This window comes from Chinchilla lanigera, unplaced genomic scaffold (genome assembly GCF_000276665.1).
Source record: "Chinchilla lanigera isolate Chin_1 unplaced genomic scaffold, ChiLan1.0 scaffold00019, whole genome shotgun sequence".
Classification (NCBI taxonomy): Eukaryota; Metazoa; Chordata; class Mammalia; order Rodentia; family Chinchillidae; genus Chinchilla; species Chinchilla lanigera.
The window spans coordinates 16929459-16947740 of record NW_004955420.1 but is presented as its reverse complement, the minus strand read 5'-3'; the positions used below and the strand labels follow the sequence as shown (position 1 = coordinate 16947740).

At 35.1% G+C, this 18282-nt stretch overlaps 2 protein-coding genes across 3 annotated transcripts in view; one reads left to right on the top strand and one right to left on the bottom strand.

Annotated features, from left to right (window-relative positions):
* Uts2b (urotensin 2B) overlaps positions 1-738 on the bottom strand; it is a 69227-nt gene extending 68489 nt beyond the window's left edge. For both annotated transcript variants that reach the window (XR_001233736.1, XM_013513490.1), the window contains exon 1: positions 458-738. The gene's annotated coding sequence lies outside the window, so the exon portion shown is untranslated. The remainder of the gene's footprint in view (positions 1-457) is intronic.
* The window catches only part of Ccdc50 (coiled-coil domain containing 50), a 63054-nt gene that overhangs the window by 298 nt on the left and 44474 nt on the right, over positions 1-18282 (top strand). The window lies entirely within an intron of this gene.

Sequence of the window (18282 nt, the reverse complement as noted above, 5' to 3'; positions counted from 1 at the left end):
CGGGCGGCGCTGGTGCGAGTGCCGGCGCCCTTGGCGAGCGCGGGAGAGCTGGGCACACGGGCGCGAGCGCAGCCCCCGGAGCTCGGCCTGGCCGACCCGCGGCTTCGGGGAAGTGGGGAGGGGTTGGCGCTCGGTTCCTTGCCGAGCCTTTGTTTTGAAACCTGACTCTTTGCCTCTTTCTCGTCCTGCTCTACCCAGTCCCGCGTCGGGCTGCCTCACTTTGCCCACCTTCCTTAAGGTTTGAAAGTTTAGGCTGGGCATTGCCTGGAGGCACAGACAGGAAGGAAGCCCCTGTGAGCGTTTTCTTACACAAAAAGGACTGCGGGCGAGGAGAGCAGAGGCCTAGGGAGTTTTTCGGGTTTTTAAAATTTTTTTAATTGTTTTGCTTTCTGTGCCTCCCTGTATATACTGATGTCCACAAAAAGAACGATTGGGAAATGTTGGCGAAATGACTCACTTGCAAGGAGCCGTTTGATAATCTCTTTCCCTGTCTTCATCAGGTGCCCCACGACCTAGCTCTTCAGTTATCTCGGTGCTGGATCACCTTAATCTTTACTTAACTTTGGCGCTAGGCAGTTTTGAAGTTCTGGAGTGCTGTTGCGAGCCCAGAAGTTGCAAGGGTTTGTGAAGGCTACCTTTGTGGCTGATGGCCTGTGTTTCATGTGAATACTGTGGCCTGAGATGTCTGGGGCATGTAAGACTCACAGTAAGAATTTTGAAATTTTGCATTTCCTTGACCGCTTAATCTGACTCAACTGGTCTTGCTCAGGCTAACCTAGAAATCTCAAGAAATTGTAGCCTGCTTGACCTCATTCCTTCCCAAAGTTTCAAAGACTAGGAGATTAGGGACTGGTGGTGACTGATTTTATGTAGAATTTTTAAGAGGGCTGGCTGTCCTGTTGTTCCACAAAGGTATTCTGACACGCTAAGGCCTAAGATTTTACTTAGCATTAGCATTTTTCCACCTTTCCCTCTCTAGCTTGGCTTTGGTGAAGTCTGGAATTCACAGGTTCATTATTCTTTTCACTTTAAGAAACCTGGGTAATGGAAAAGATAGATCAGGACTTTGAAAATCGTAACTCTAGAGTGTCTCGTCTCTTGCTTTGGGATAGGAGTCTTTTGCTTGTTTATTGGTGGTTTTGCTCTCTTTTTAAAATGACCTTAGGTAGTGCTTCCTCAGGGTGAGTGATGAGTAGAGTGATAATTGTAGTGCAAACCGAACTAGTCATGTAAAGTACTAACCATATATATATAGTGCTGTGATTTTTTATCTAGACACCTATCCTTGTGGTTACTTGAAAAAAAAAAGGTTAAAATTTATTTTCTGTGTGTACATTTATGTTATCGTTAGATCTTCATTTCTTACCAAGACACGAATGTTTTATGCTAGGACACTTTTAATCAAGGCATTCTATGAATACTTTCCATCTAAAAATGCACTTTGGCTTTTGTTTCACATTATATGATGTTTGGCAGTCTTGTGTCTATAATCTGATAAGGAAATGCAAGGTGGTTCTTTCATGTTTCTTTGTTAAGTTAGAATGTAGTATCTATTGATTTTGAGGGAGGTTAGAAGTTGTTGAGACCATTGTCTTTCCAAGCATCTGACTTTTCCGGTTCTAAGATCATCAAAGGAAATGATGTATTGTGATAGGAACATTGTAATGTTTTTGATCTGGGAAATGAATTGTCTAATATAATTCTTAATGATGGTCCAGTTACTCCCGAACAGTATCTTTACCCTAATTAAAGACAATAAAACTGGTGTAAAACATGCACAAACGTTGAGACTGTTGTAGTAGTGAAGCTCCAACCATGTTTGTGGAGGTTTAATCGTCGTTTGTTTAATAATTCTGGCTCTTGATTTTCGAACCCCATTTAAAAAAAAGTTTTGATGCCATCATTTGTCTTCTTAATTGAAACCTTTGATACACCTAGCACTATGGGGTAATTCCAGTAGCAACTGAGAATAATCATATAGAGATCTGTACCTCTTCCAAGTGCCATTTCTTTAGGAGGGGTGGGGTACCTTGTGACATGTCAGCAGAGATAATGGGTAGCAGCTGACACCAGGATAAAGGCGTATTTGAGAATCTTTTCTGTTAGATTAAAATCCAGTGCTCTCCCTAGTTTTTAAGGAGATCAAAGATATCATTCATCATTTGGACAGACCTTTTTAAAAACAGGCATACATACATACAACTGTGATAATACGTGTATGTTAGGTTATCCCATTTAAAACTAAGACAGAGACAGACATTCTAGTTCATAAATAGGAGGAAAAAATGAGTCAACAAATAGCAACACGTGTCATTTTTGGACTAAACCGTTTGCAACATCTGTATACATTTTACAATGGAAAATATTATTGCTAATATTGAGGAATAATTATTTCTTCTAAAACATTTGAGATTCTATAAGACAAGATTTGAAATAACTGATAACTGTTTTTAAAATTGTTAGATCTATAACTGAAAAGCAATATATAATTTGTAAATGTTAGGCTTCTGACAGTGTTCTGAAAGTTTTTTTAGTTTAATATTTAGAGCTGAAGATGTACGTTTTCTAAAAATCAGGACATTTAACCAGTTGATAAAGTTAGATAATTTTTGGCAACTTAGATTGTTTACTGAATTTTCTTTCTGAAGCATCAGTCAGGATTTTTCACTTTACTTTCACTGTCTCCAGGTTCCCTTGATAGAAATTGCCCACTTACCATAGTAACTTAGCATTTCTCCAATCTAACCAAGATTCTGTATTATCACAATGTTTGGTTTGAGCATTAGCTGGCTCATCAAAATCATTCCAAACCCCTTTCCAGTTTATCACCTTCTTTGCTATTTCTTAAGTGTTAGTTTTTCCACTTCTAGCCACTTAAGCAGTTGCATTCCGATCCTCTCCTTTTCTCCCGGTGCCAATCTTTTCTTCTTCCAGTTTAGCAGTTCCCCAAATTCTGCACTGTATTTTGTATTCTTGTTCAAATTGAAAGTCTCACTATTTCCACAGTTGCTGAACTCTGTGCTTGTGTATGCTCATCATCTAAAATCATTGTACGTAGGAGTGACTTTTTTCTTGAAGTACAAGTGGCTACCATAACTATTTCACAAGTGAATCCTTTTTTAGTGATAGACAAAATTGAATATATTTTTAGAAAGAACAAAAAAAGGGAAGCTATCTAAAAAGCACTGATTAATTTTAGATTCCAGACACTCACTGCCATAAGAGAGTAAATGAGTGGCATAAATCCAGAATTTAAAGGGAAGACATAGCAAATTATGCCAGTTAACCTAGTAGTCCCAGAGATCTAAGGCCTATTACCTACACACTAGAAACCTAATGTGTTGTCAGTATTTGTGAGATGTACTTTAGCTAAAGTCCCAGAGCCAGTTGGCTTTCCCTTTTCCTCAGAATTTCATAGCAGCTTTTATTATTTTTATGATGAAACACTGCTTGGATCATCTTGGACTAGATCTTTACTTTCTTCATCTGGCTTTATATCTTTCATGTAGCCAACAAACATTTAGTAAATATATGAATGTAAGAATGAATGAATGTAGTATTCTATATTCTCTGTTGGTTTAGAAATCTTATGTTTAACATAATTATTTCGTATTCATTTTCAGAGTCATACAAGCTCTTAAGGAGCAAAGATAATGCCTTTAGCCACGTGTATCACATATCATTAATGCCAGTATTAAATTTACAAAGAATTGAGTCTATTTTTCCTGATGAATTTTTTATTAGGTATGTCTTATGAATAGAATTCATCCAACATGTATAGGACATGTATAGGACAGAAAATTTTTAAAAAGTAATTCCTTTCTCTTCTGAGTTGGAAGTAGTCACTATTATAATAGACTAAAGGAGTTAATTTTATTAAGTGCAGAGCCGTTTCACACAATATGGGAGTTGGAATCTAGATACAGATTTTTAAAATAATATCAGGCATCTGCCGTGTGCCACATGCTGTGTGAGGGTAGTTCCATAATAAAAATGTCCTGCAGTGTGTAGGGACATAATGCGGTTTGGAATACATGGAGCTATTGTAAAGAATTCTTTAAATTTATATCTATATCAGAAATGCTTCTTGCTTATGGGAAAAAATAAATTCAGTTTATGCTATATGCAGGCGTGAAATCCTTTCTTGAATGAATAAACATATTATTTTCAAGTGGACAGAAATGTTAATTGTAAAAAAAATTTTTTTCCACACTAGCAGGTATTGAAAGGACAGTTCCCAAGTAGGAAACTATAGTATATGGAATTACTCATTGATATTTTAAAAAGGCATATCAGTAGAAAAGATAAAAAAACTTGTTGATTCAGGCTGTCCTATTCATTTTCCAGGTGAGAATCTGTGGGCCAGACAAGGACAGTGAGTTGTACTAAACTACTGAGGTTAAGTAGGTGGGCATTGACGCATGGGGTCCTAGATTACAAAAGTTTACAAGTAGGAATACACAGTTTAGTTGTCCCTCTTCCCACCTTCCCTCTCTTGCTTTTCCTGTCCCTTTGTTCCTCCTTTTTAAAATTGTTCTGTAGATATGTAAGATTAAATGTTTGATTTAATACCACCTTATATTTAATAGAATGAATAGACTATTTTAGAAATATTCCTGAGATTAGTTATTGAGTGTTTCACAGAGATGCTGAGTTATTATTTTATTTTTTACTTATTATTATTATTTGTGTGTGTGTGTGTGTGTGTGTGTGTGTGTGTGTGTGTATTGTGTGTGTCTTTTTTGAGACAGGGTCTCCCTATGAAGTTCAGGCTGACCTTTAGCTCGCTTTGTAGCCCAGGCTGGTCTCGAACTTGCAATTGTCCTCTTGTCTCAGCCTCCCAAGTGCTGGGATTTTAGGCGTGCACCAGCTTGTTATTATTTTAATCAAATTTTTCTGCACTTTTGATTCAGCAAATGAATTATTGGGTGAAGTGTGGAAAGTCATGTTACTTCCTTAGTATTTTTCTACCAGAAAAAGCACTCACACATACACAAACAAATGTATGTCTACTCTAGTGTACTCAGCCTTATTGAAGGGGATAGTGTATAAGCAATTAAGTTTTTACAGTGGGACTTTCTAGAGAAGTCATCTCAGTTATTGAACATGGTCTTTCCTCACTTCAGGGACCTACGATTTATTGAGATAAATGAATTTTGCCTCAGTGATAAAAAGCAGTTTAAGAGAGAGCCACTGGAAGTGCTTTTGGATTTATGTTTCTAACTGATGACCCACTTAAAGGTGTCTGTGCTTCAAAAATATAAAATTAGGATACCCTAAATCTTGGACATGACCTACAAAGGATAATTGGTTTTTATTTGTACAAGTATTTTGGAGATTATTTAGACATTTGGACCTGTAGTGTTCATATGTTTGAATTTTGAAAGCAGTGCAAAAGAGTTGTCAGGTATTACATTTAACAAGATACGACAAACAAAAAATGAGAACTGTTTCCTTTTGCCATCATTTCATTTGAAAGCTTCTCAACTTTTCTCACCACTGCCAGCCACTGATTTATTTAATGTCCCTATAAATTTGCCTTGCTGAAAATGTTACCTAATTAGGATCATCTGAGTCTTTTTCTTTTCTTTTAAGGTAATGTATTTGATACAATACATGCATCAGTTTGTTCTTTCCTTCGCTTAGTAGTATTCCATTATATAGTTGTACTTCAACTTATTCATTTACTGGGTAAAGAATATTTGAGTTGTTTTCAGTTTTGTGATTATAAAACTCACATTTTCATTTAGGTTATAAAGCTCTGACATTTACATACAGTGGTTGTGTGTGTGTGTGTAAATAAATGTTTTTGTTTCTGTTGGCTGAGCACCTATAGTGGCATGTGACAAAATATGTGTTAACATTACTAAACTTTTCAGAGTTCGATTTTGCTTGCTGTGGATTCTTGGTGGCACTAGATAATGTCAATTTTTTCCCCACTTTAGTAGATATATAAGACCATTTTATTGTGGCTTTAATTAACATTTCCCTAATGACCAGCTGATAATGAAATTTTTCTTACATTTAGTTTTAGCTTGTATTGTAAACTTTTGCTCAGTTTTGATAGTTACACTATTTTATTATTGAGCTTTGAGAGTTCTTTACATGTTCTGGTTATAGATCTTAATCAGATATATAGGCTAAGCCTATCAATGGTTTTCAAGTCTTGGTTCAACATCAGAATAACGTGGGGAGCTTATTAGAAACCCATTGTTAACCTTACTTGAAATTAGCTGAAAGTCTTGGAGATGGCCCCAGGTATCTGTAGTTTTTATGTACAGATTATATAAGGAGTGGGCCTTTGGAAAGTATGGAGTGAGAATATTATGGCTGCCCCATGCCAGGACCCTCCCCTACACTATTTTCTGATTTTTGCAGCAACAGCTCATTTATCTGATAATATGAAAGAACGAATAGTACTTGTCCACAGTAACTGGAATTTGTTATAGGGACTTGAAAAAACCCTTGAGTGTTGTGGCTCAGTGCATAAATTGAAATGGTTTTTGGATTTTTTAATTGTTAAAAAATGTTATCACATGATATGAAATTTGAATTTCAGTGTCTGTACTTAAAATTTTATTGGGACATAGCCATTCGTATTCATAAACATATCATCTGTGGCTGTTTTTACATTATAGAGGCAGAGAGGAGTTTTTGTGGCAGGGACCCACATGACTTGCAAAGTTTAAGGCATTTACTATCAGGTATTTTACAAAGGGAAAAAAAGGTGCTTTTTGAAACATTTTCAACAAAACTTTCCAAAAACTTTCTTCTTTTTTTGATATTTCAGTTTGCAATATGAACACTAATTATAACTTTGTTTTAATATAAGGATGCCCTTGTGGACAATTTTTGATTGAACTCATTCATAACATATTAAATTTCTTTAGTGACCTTTAAAAATATATGTCCTTTTAAAAAATTACATTGTTTAAATTTCTGGGGACTTGATAAATGAATCAGGGTAGAAATATTATGTAAATTAAGAAGGTACCACATGCTAGCTCGCACTACTGGTCTGTGGGAGCTTTTATGAGTAAAGTACAGATTACTCAACAGATGCGACTTTTTTTTCCGCTGATGCTAGGGATTGAACTCAGGGCCATGCACCTGCTAGGCAAGTGCTCTGCCCCTGGGCTATGACTCTTAACAGATCCAACTTTTAAAATCAAGTTTTCCTATTTCCTTTTTTTTTTTTTTTTTGCTTATTACTTAATAATTGGCTCTGTTAAAATTCAGTATGGATATTTGCATAAAGAAGTATCACTTCTTCCTGGAAACTTCTATTCGATTTACCACCAAACTTTTAAGACTTTGTATCTGATGAACATTTTCAGTTCTGACACTGTTCCACAGTGACCAAATACCAAGGGAGTCTCCACTGGACTTTTTGCTTTTCTAATGAGTCACAAAGGCTGAGTCAATTTCCATTAACCTTAATCTTGGACTTTTAAGTATACAAAGTAAGATTGGAAATGACTTAGTCTTTCCCTCTTCACTGCCACCGTTTTCAACAACAAAGTTTGTTTATTGACTATAAAGGAGTCTGTGAATTACTTTAAATAGTATATTTACTAATTTTTGAGTAATGGGTAATTTGAAGTAGAACAAGGGAAAGAAGGAACTCAACTAAGATCCTCTTTCTTCCCACCTGGGTATCTCATTGGCTTTAACAGCTGGATCAGTCAGAACCTCTTTTAGAAAGGGCTGATCACTTTCTGTGCCTTGCATTTATAATCACTTTCTGGATTTACCTGCAAGAGTTCTCTATGTGGTCCATGATTGCTGGATTATAAATTGGCCTCTCTTTTTCTATTGTTTTCCTAGGCTTTTGTGGTCAGTCTTCATTATTTTAAATTAGGCTCAAGCGTATCCACAGTCAGTTTTTGTTTTCTGTTGAGTTTATAGTTCCCCCAGTAAAGTTCCATAGACCTGATTTTTGAAGTTCATTAACTGAGACATTGCTAAAATGCCAAAGTTGGACATGATTGAGTAATGACCTTGTTACAACTATGTAAAGTTTTCATTGGCTCTTAAAACTTGAAGGTAATTGTCTCCCAGAGACTACCTTGAGGTTCTTGGTTTTTATCTCTTAACTAATAATCAAATGAAACATAAAATATATTGTATAGAATCTAATAGATGAAATCTTTGCTTTATCACTATTCATATTAGTTAATTATAAAGTTCATAAAATTCTGTTCAGCTTTCTTTCTGTTCTTTATTATTTTTGGTTTTGTTTCTTTTCCTGTACCAGGAATCAAACTCAGGACCTTGCGCTTGCCAGGCAGGCGCTGTGCCGCTGAGCTAAATCCCCAGCTCCCTTCTTTCTGTTCTTAATTTTGGATTTTCTTACATATTTTCCAGAAAATGTAGGGAACAGATGTTGAACTGATATATTTCATGAACTCAGCTTGAAGTATTTACTTCCTTAAGTACCATCCTTTATTTTCTTTTCTTAAATTTTTTTTTGTTTTGTTTTTAGGAGGGTCTCACTGTATAGTGCAGGCATACACTTATGTAGCCTAGGTTGTCCTTGAATTCATAGCAGTCTTCCTGCCTCAGCCTCCTGAGTGCTGGGATTACAGGCTGTGTCACCATGCCTAGCTCTCATTTTCTAAATTGATCTGGCATTTCTTACAAGACAGGCTAATATAGCTGGCTGATCTCAGTATTTCTTAGGGTTACTTACATGTGCAGGATACTCCAGAAAACTTGTCAGACTATGTGCAGTTTGCAGACCAACCCTATGTAACTGAACTAATCATCACAGAGAAAGAGCTCTGATCATTTGTGTGTGAATTCATGGGAGTTGGAGTAGGGGACTAGGAATAATTCATACTTAATTTTTGTGTATAAGTTACCTAATCTTTCAAATTTCTATATGAGTTTGATAAATGTTGAGATTTACTCAGGGTCTACACCCATAATAGTCTCTTGGAAGGAATAACCTTGTATGTTTAAGCTTTAATTTTAATTACATAAAGAGAGAAGGAAGGGAAAATACACACACACACACACACACACACACACACATACACAAGATAGCTAAGGTAATTGTACTGCTAGTTTCTATTGGTTTATTGAAAGGAACAGTTAATGCTTAATTATTTTGACCCGTTTTGCATGTTTATATTTGGTAATCTGAACAACTACTTTGAAGACAGCAATATGCAATGTAAAAACCATTGTTTAATTCATGTCATCTTGTTTTTTGAAATTTCATATTGTTTCTAGTGTTTTTTTGAATTATTTTTACTGGCTTTAAAATAAAAGAATTCAGAAAAAAAGACCCTGATAGTAGGCAGTAAGTTGATGTGTCAATTTTGTTATTGTTACTGGAGGATCCAGTTTGCTTTTTAGATGGTGTTGAATTCACTTCAAATTTTTATGCACAATATTTCTCCTTTAGATTAATTTTTAGAATAAAAGGGATCATTTCTTATAATAAAATTTTAACTAAACAGGTCAAACATAAAATGTATTTTTAAAACTGTCAAGTATAAGTGGATCTAATCATGAAAACTCTGAAATTTAGAGTTGGAAACTATAGCAGTGTACATGTTGTAAATTTTGTGTGGTTTCTGATGAAAAGAAGGTAGAAAGTAGCAAATGAAGCTCTAGAGTTTTTGCTTTGCAGATGAATGTGTTTAATTTTTACTTTCTTTAGAAAGATTTTGTTTGGCTTCATATGGTATATTAGAAGTTAACACTGCTTTAAAAAGCATGCAGTGCTATAAAAACAAATTCATACTTCTAGGGAGAAATTGTATAAGCATGTATATAATATATAATTAATTCAAATATATATATGTATCTTAATTTAATTCATGTAAATAATTCTGACCCCTTACAAGTGAGGCAGTGGATTCTCTATAGTAGAAATGTACTGTGTTTGGAAAAGGAAAGTTGGTCTTTTTCACAGATGCAGGCTGTCCTTGATTGTCTTTCACTTCTTCTGTGGGATTATGGCTAAAATAAGTATGCTATAGGGTGTGCTGAAGCCAGTTTCAGTAGCATTACATAGAAAACCCCACGGCATTTAGAACATGTTCCAGATGAACTTAAAAAACTTGATGATCTTCAAGAAGGAAGGTGTTAGCTTTCCTAGGCTGTACCTTAATCATCTGGCCCCAGGAAAACCTTTTGGTAAATGGCAGAGTCCACATTTGTATTCAGTGGACAGTTTCTGATAACATAGTCTCATTTCGCCTCAATAATGAAGGCTTTGTGAGGACTGCTGGTTGGAATAGGAAAAGCTTAGTTTCTCTAAAGCTACTAAATTGACTGAAATGTAATGTTACAGTTTGCTGGTGGTTAAAGCTGCTATACAAATGAATAAAAGATGTTTGTGATTTTGTTTGTGAGAAGTAGTGAAATCAGAAGCAACAAAAAAGAAAGCAATATTTGTTGCACAAAAATTATCCTTTGTGGATTAGCTTCCTATTTGCTGCAGTTACCACAGTTGTAGGCATTGTGTTTGTATCTAGAGACAAATATATATATTACTTATACAGGAATATGCACTCCTCCAAGTTGGGGAGTTCTTAAAAGATGATTTAGATAGTCTCCTCCCTGATCTTGAGATGAGGGGTTCTGATTTGGACAGTGACTTGTCATAACTCACTTGGTGAGTGTTGATAGATCTAGGACCAAAATTCTGACAGGTTTCTAAAATTAAGAGAAGGGGTTTTAACACTTCAATTTGTATACTGTTATGCCACAGTAAAGTTACTCTGTTTCTTTAAATCGGGTAAGAAATAACTACATTTTCTATAGTACAGGTGCCAAAATATTGTATAAATTTGGGAAATACCTTTTCCTAGAACAACTCAGAGAACAAAAACTAGGTAAAACCATCCAGTCTTAACTACACCCAAACTTTTAATCTACACATTAACATGTTGGTTAGATTTTGTCTAGCTGTGCTTCTCAGTGTACCATTTCATTCTTGTACCTTTATTAATTGTGATCGTTTCATAATAATTGCATAATTTTCACATCAAATTCTAATTTGCTTTCTAATCCTGGGTATTGAACTGATAAAAGTTTGTTGTGGTAAAGTTAATTAGATGCTCCAGACATTGGGATTTCCCCTTATACTGAGGCTTACAATGTACGTAGGAAATATGTTCTCGCTCAATTGGACCTAGGACATTAAAGTTATAGAAGTGTAGTAAACTGTCCCTTGCCAGAAAACGTTTTTGCAGATTATTGGCCAATGACTTCATGGGGCGTGACTAGAAGAAATACTTAATAGAAAATAACTAATTATAGAAATTTATTAACTTTGACATTGTAACAGTAGTAGACTTCATTTATTGGACTTCTTTTTACTGAGTGGCACTTTCTTTGATCCTTCATTTAATTTATCTAAATGAATCCTCAACATTTATCTTTAATTTTAAAATTTAAATTTATTTTTAACTGATACAGAAATCATAAAAATTGCACATATTTAAGGGGTACCATGTTAGTGTTTGTACATCTGTACATTACAAATTTTTTTTTTTTTTATTTTTTTTTTGTGGTACCAGAGATTGAACTCACGACCTTGCGCTTGCCAGGTGGGCGCTTATGCCACTGAGCTATATCCCTAGCCCCAACAAAATGTTGAAATCAGGTGAAACAAATATTTATCATTTCTTTATGGTGAAAATATTAAAAATTCTTTCTTGTAGCTTTTTGAAATACATAATGCATTGTTGTTGTTGTAGTTTCCCTGCTCTCCAAATAGCATGCCAGCCCTTCTTGCTCTTAACTATAATTTAGCCTCCACTGGTCAACTTTTCTCTGTCCTTCCCTCTCCCATTTACCCTTACTTTACAGGTGAGGGACTTGAGTCTGAAAGAGATTAAATAATTTTCTGAAAGTCTTTTAGCTTATAAGTAAGCAGAATTTGAATCTTGGCTAGTTCCAAAATTGATGTTTTTTTCTTTTCTGAAATAATTCTTAAACAGTGAACAAAATCTATAACAGATCCATGTTGTACAGAAGTAAACAGGTCTTAGCAGCATACTTATTGGAGTCTATCACTGTGATTTTTGGTTTTCCTGTCTCATAGTATAGCTGAGTTAACAGCCTTTGTTGGCTGAATAGAAAATACAGTTCACATGTAATTTAAATGTCTGTAAGATATATACAGATTTCTCCCTCAAAGAAATTAATCCAATATGATGAATTTACATAAAGAGCCAAAGGGGTTGATAGTATTCCTTCTTAAAGTCTATGTGGAACTCCCAGTTATCTCTATAGAAATTCTATTGATGAACTTTGAAACACAGGCTAGCTGCTTCTTTAAGCTTATTACGTGATCACCCCCTGACTGAATTTATAGAGGAGGGGATCTGATTGGAATGTTAGCCTACTTATATGATAATTAGGAAGATAAGTCATATGATCTTTTGTGGATACAGCACCTTAGGTTAGTATAAATCTGTGCTAATTCTAGGAATGAATCTATGGTCTTGTCAAGATATCTTTTAGACAAATACATTTCTATTCAGTGAATACAACCAATTACTGATCATATGATGACATATCAGGGTAGAATTTCAGACATCTTACAATTTGCTCGCTTGTTTTCTCCTTGTAATTTTTTATTTACACAATCCAGAGTTACTGGAAATCTGTGTGTTCTGTCAAATGGTTACCAGAATGGAATTGTGAGTGTTGCAATTTTCTTTATGGGAACAGGGTTCTAAAAATATTTCCCGTTGCCTACTTCTCTAATGATTTCTATAAGTTACATGGGAATTTTGAGTAGTGCTCTTGTTTGAAATTGGAATGAACTTAACTAATCTTAGGAAGAAAGGAAATGCTAGCCAAAGTATCAGCTTGCAGAGGAGAAGTTGAAAGTGGAAATATCTGACTCAAGGATAAACAGAACTTGCCCTAGCTAGGACTTAAGAAAACATTCTTGTCATATGAAGCCTATAAACCGACATGATTTTTCTTTCATGGTGTAAACTGGTACTTAAGTTGTGTTAGATGTGATCTTTTGGGTTTTAATGGGCATCCCTAGGTTTACAGAGGTTTAAGGGGATGGGTGGCTTTTCTTTCTAGGCTAAGGCAAACACAGACCTGGCTGCCAAACCATTTGAGGGCTTATGTAAGTGCCAGGAAAAGTGCCACTCAAATAGTGAGACAGCAGAAGGTTGGGGTTTCTTTGGGTAGGTGGAAACAAATAGAATAAATAATTTGTTAGTAACTAAATATTCTTAGAGAAAAATGGTTTTGAAGAGAATTCTGCTATTGGTTACATAGTGGTGTTACTTTTGAGGATACACTGTACCAATTATCTGTTGTTTTCTACTTACAAGATGTAATTGGCTCCATCAGAATAATTTTTGGTTACAGTACTTTAAAATAGATTGTATACAGTGCCCAGGTACTCACAGTGGTTATTATTTTTTTCTGATATTACAGATGAAGAACCATAAGTGACATGTTTATGATTATTCAGTGTGTGGTAATACCAAAACTGGTTACCTCATTCTTCCTCCTTGTGCAATATGTATTCATGGAGTATCTCATAGAACCACTGTTCTGTGTATTGTTTTACAAAAACACTGTAATAGAATTTCATTTTTTTCTAAGTAGTTTTGGAAGTTCTCTCTTTAATTACAAAATATTATAAATCCATTTAATGTATGCTGAATCATTAAAGATAGTGGGAATGCTTCCTTTTTACTCATTTTTGTGATATTGAGTAACTTTTACAATAGTCGTTTTATAAGTTGCAATATTCCTGAGTTCTGAAGTAAAATCTAGGAAAGGAAGACAAGTTTGGGAGAACTGAATTTTTAAAATTTTTTTTTTTTTTTTTTGAGACAGGGACTCGCTAGGCAGTTCAAGCTGGCCTTGAGCTCACTTTGTAGCCCAGGCTGGCCTTAAACTTGCAAGGATCTTCCTGCCTCAGCCTCCTGAGTGCTGGAATTACAGGCATGTGCCACCACGCCCGGCGCATAAAATTTAGTTTCAGTGAATTTAAATTGAAGTAGTTACATGTGAGACTAGTCAAATTTTAAAAAATGAAACCCTAGAGTACAGAAAATGATAAATTGATAGAATGTACAGATTTTGGTGCAGTTAAGGAAATCTTTTCTAATACGTGTTCTGTCTAACATTATGCTGTGTGGAATTCACATCGCTTGGGGTTTTGAAGAGAGCCTTAGTGACCAGTTGGTGGAAATAAAATGAACACAAGAGTCAGTGTGTTAGGGAGTTAGACAAAATGATCTGCGGATTGAGCTCATTTTGAGATTGTGGGATGTTTCTTATGAAGAAAGGAAGTTCATTTTGAGTGTTTTGTGTTAATATCTGCAGCTATATTTTCTGAGACTAGACAAGGTCTGAGCTGTAATGAAGTTTTCTGGGGTAACTTTTGCTTTGTTACTGCTATCAAAAAATTTTGGCTTCCCAACACCATTCCATAAAGTTTATGCCTACTGCACAGGAAGCTTTGGAGGTTATTTGTATGTGTTTTTCTTAATCTGTTAGGGTAACCTGAGTCAGGTAGTTCCTCACAGAACGTTTTATGCCTTTCCAACGGTGCTACCCGTATGACTAAAACTGCTGTCTCTGTCCTGCTGTCTTTTCCTCTTTGTCCTTGCTTCTCTGATCCCCAGTCATTTAGTCTGTCAGCAGGAAGGTTCTGACTCAGCCATTTCTCTTTTCCAATAAGTTACCCAGTTACTCTGTGGTCTCTGATAATGATGTAGATGGTTTATGATATTAAAGTAGTACTTCTGATTTGATGACTTACATTATTTCAGCATTTCCAAAACCCACTTGCTTGCGATCTGGTATGTCTGTGGTTAACAGAATATACTTACTTGCCAAAAAAGTGGTTTAGGTTGCTGGGGTTTTCAGTTAACTTTGAATTTGGGAGATTAGAGAAAGAAAATAAAACCAGAAACTTACTTTGATAACTTGCACAGAATAAAATGTTGGGATGAAATCAACTGCTTTCCTTTTTAAAATCACCTTTTGCCATATTTAAGTGTGTGTGTTTATATGTATTGAAAACATGTCTGTCTCTTCTTCATGCTTATTACCTTTTCCATTATATAATTTAGTGCTTTCTATTTAAATTCCAACATGATAGCTGACTTTACTTTCATATTTGGTGTTAATAAATATTTGTATTTACAATGAACAGCTAGCATTATTTCTCCTGTATGGTAATGAGATGTGAACAACTTTATATATTTCCTTTCTTGCTCTGGTGCTTAGAAAGATTATAGACATATTTGTGGCACTTTGTAGACTTTTATTCTTGTAATTTGTTTTCCACTAAAACATTTTCATTCCACAGTTTTATAGGAGTAGCATAAGTTGAATCATCTGATTTTTGTCCCAAGTAGTATTTGTTTCTTTACTGTTTAGATGCTTAAACTGCAATAAAAAGATCCCATTTTCATAATAAAAATTGTTTTGAAGAGGATTATAACATTTGAAAAGTAAAATAGACTATGTTATAGTCCTTCAGTATCCATTTGATATCATGATTTTGATGTTTACCTTTTCTAAAACTCAAATTTAAATTGAAAAGGTGGCTATTTCAGCTATAGTCATAGTACAAAGTATGATTGAAAAATACAAGAATGTGTAAATTAGAAGACACATTGCCATGAATACATCTCAAAGTACTCCCATTTGCTCTGTATATGTACTGCCAAAGGGAGCACTTCCCTCTTGCTTTGAATACTGTTATCCCTTTGTTCTCTCTACTTTCTGAAACACTTCTGAAAATCCTCTTTCTTGAGTGTCTTGCTGTGGCTGCCTTGATGTCCTGAATTGATTGACAGTGTTTACCTTTCACGGTCATTTTAACTTTGGGGAAGAGCCAGAAGTTACTTGGTGTGAGATCTGGTGAACAAGGTGGCTGAGCACACCCTAATGTTTTTAGAAGGGTGTCTTTCCATTGAGTGTCATTGGGTAACAGCAGTCACCATTTTTTTTTTTAAACCATAGTTACAACTAAACAACTGAAAATAAAACCTCAAATCAATAATATTTAAAATATCCCCAAACAATTGAAATATCAGTTATTATTTCTTAGTCCCTCTGTTGTTTGAATGAAATCTTTTGGAATGAATGTCTTTATCTGCCTTGTCTTTCAGAAAGGAATTGTAGAAATCTGTGTTCACTTTGAAATAAGAGGAATAGTTGTACTAAGGCCATAACTGTAGGAAAGAGTACCGAATTTAATTATATTACTGACCTCTACTGAGAAGGTCATCTGTCTTTCAACCATGTAAGTAACCATGGCTTATTGTAAAGAAGAGAGGATTTAGAGACTGGATTAGAAAAGTATCCCTTCCTTGACTACTTGGAGTAGGAACAAATAAATGAGAATGGAACCATGTTCTGTTTCTTTGCTTAGCATCTGCCAAAAGTAGGTACCAGCTCCCCATACTCTCTTAGATTTTGTTAACTTCAGTGAGCTGCAAAATTTACTACCCTGAGAGCAGTGGATCAAAAGTTTCAATTATCCTTTATTCCACAGTAAAATCACTGCTCAAACATTACTTAAATATTATTGTCTTGTGTTCACACTTGTGTTGAAAGTGAGGCATTTAATTTGTCATGGAATGACTAGTAACTCAAAGCTGCTTGTTATTCTGGGGCTCATAATTGGAAGAGATGGTTAAGAGAATATCTGTGGTCCATAGCTCAGTGCTTTTCAGAAGCATCTGTTCTGTTCCTTTAGTTTCTGGTGATAGTGGTGGTGGAATTGGTTTCGGTGAAGGTGACATATGTCATCCTGAACTCTTAATATATGAACTTTGCTGCAGCTGAGAATGTAGAGAATTTGTCATTAGGGTGAAATCTGCTTGTAATTTTCTTTGCTGCTGTCCACATCTATTCTCCTTCCTCTGTTCTTCCTCTCAGTGTTATTAGAATTTTAAGAAACTCTTCTTTGCTAGGTTGGGCACACAGTTCTTCTATAGAGCAATAAGCAAAAGCATAGGAATATCTTAGCTATCTATATATATAAAAAATTGTTTCTTAGTTCAAATTGCCTTTAAATCTCATATATATTCATGTAAAATATTTTAATATCCTCTCTTTCCAAAAGGAGGGAAGAGTCAGAGAGATGGGGGAGGTAGGTTGTTGGGTCCGAGGGACATGTTTTTGAAATTTTTTGCTTGTAGTGCTCACAGGGCTCCCCCTCCCCCCATCATAGGGCACCTATGAAATACTGTGCAGATGAACAAAAAAAGTTTTTGTTGTTGTGTTTTAGTGGTCGTAATAGGAATTTAACCTAGGGCCACCTGAATACCAAGGAAGCACTCTACCACTTAGCGGAAAGGAACTGTTTATTGCCCCTATTTTTCAGTGATAAATATGACAGTCATTTCTGGAGGTCTGACTTCTTGGAACATAGATAAAAATAAACCGTGTCTCACAGTTTCCTTGGGACGTAGTGTCTTCTTTTGGGCTATGTGTACTACCTTCATGGAAATTTCATTGCATTTTTCTTTCAAAAAGCCTTATGCACATATTTCCTATTTAATTAGTACTTAAAAATATCGCACATTTCTTTTTTTTTTTTTTTTTTTTTTTTTGGTTTTTCTCCGGTACCGGGAACCGAACTCACGACCTTGCGCTTGCCAGGCAGCTGATGTCTGAAACACATACCCATTTCTTCCAGTTCATCTTTGAGCAGAAATATTTAAATCCAGAAAAGATTAATTTTCAATCCATTTTATTTTCTTACTTAGATGACCTTGTTGAAGCTACCACGTTTTGCCTCTGTGTTTTCATAAGTGAAATGATATTGATAAAGCCTTTTTAGATAGGAACAAAAATAAAATGGCATTGTAATTCACAAAGTGCCACATAAATGTCAGTTGTGGCCGACGGTTATACTTTCTCAAAACAAAATAGGCTTCTGGAGTGTCTTCCTTGTTCATAGAGAGTATTTTCTTGTCTTAAAGATAAACAAAAGCAAACCTATCACTTCTCCGAACACATTGAGTTTTGTAGCCCATCTACTATTAATAACATTTACATAAAAACAGGACAGTGCCTAAAATTCAACCATTCCATAAAAGGGAAAACAGAAACAGTTGAAAGAAATAGTTTGTAGTGGATATATTATTAATCTTAGGTATTTTTACATGGATGGGAGTTTGTAAAGAATGAGTCATAAGAGTTGTACTTTCAGAGAGTATTGGCATGTCTATACAAGAACGATGGGAGATAAATTATTTTTTCTTTTCTTTCCTAATTTGTACAGTGTTAACTGAGAGAGTTAAGAACCAGTGTCTT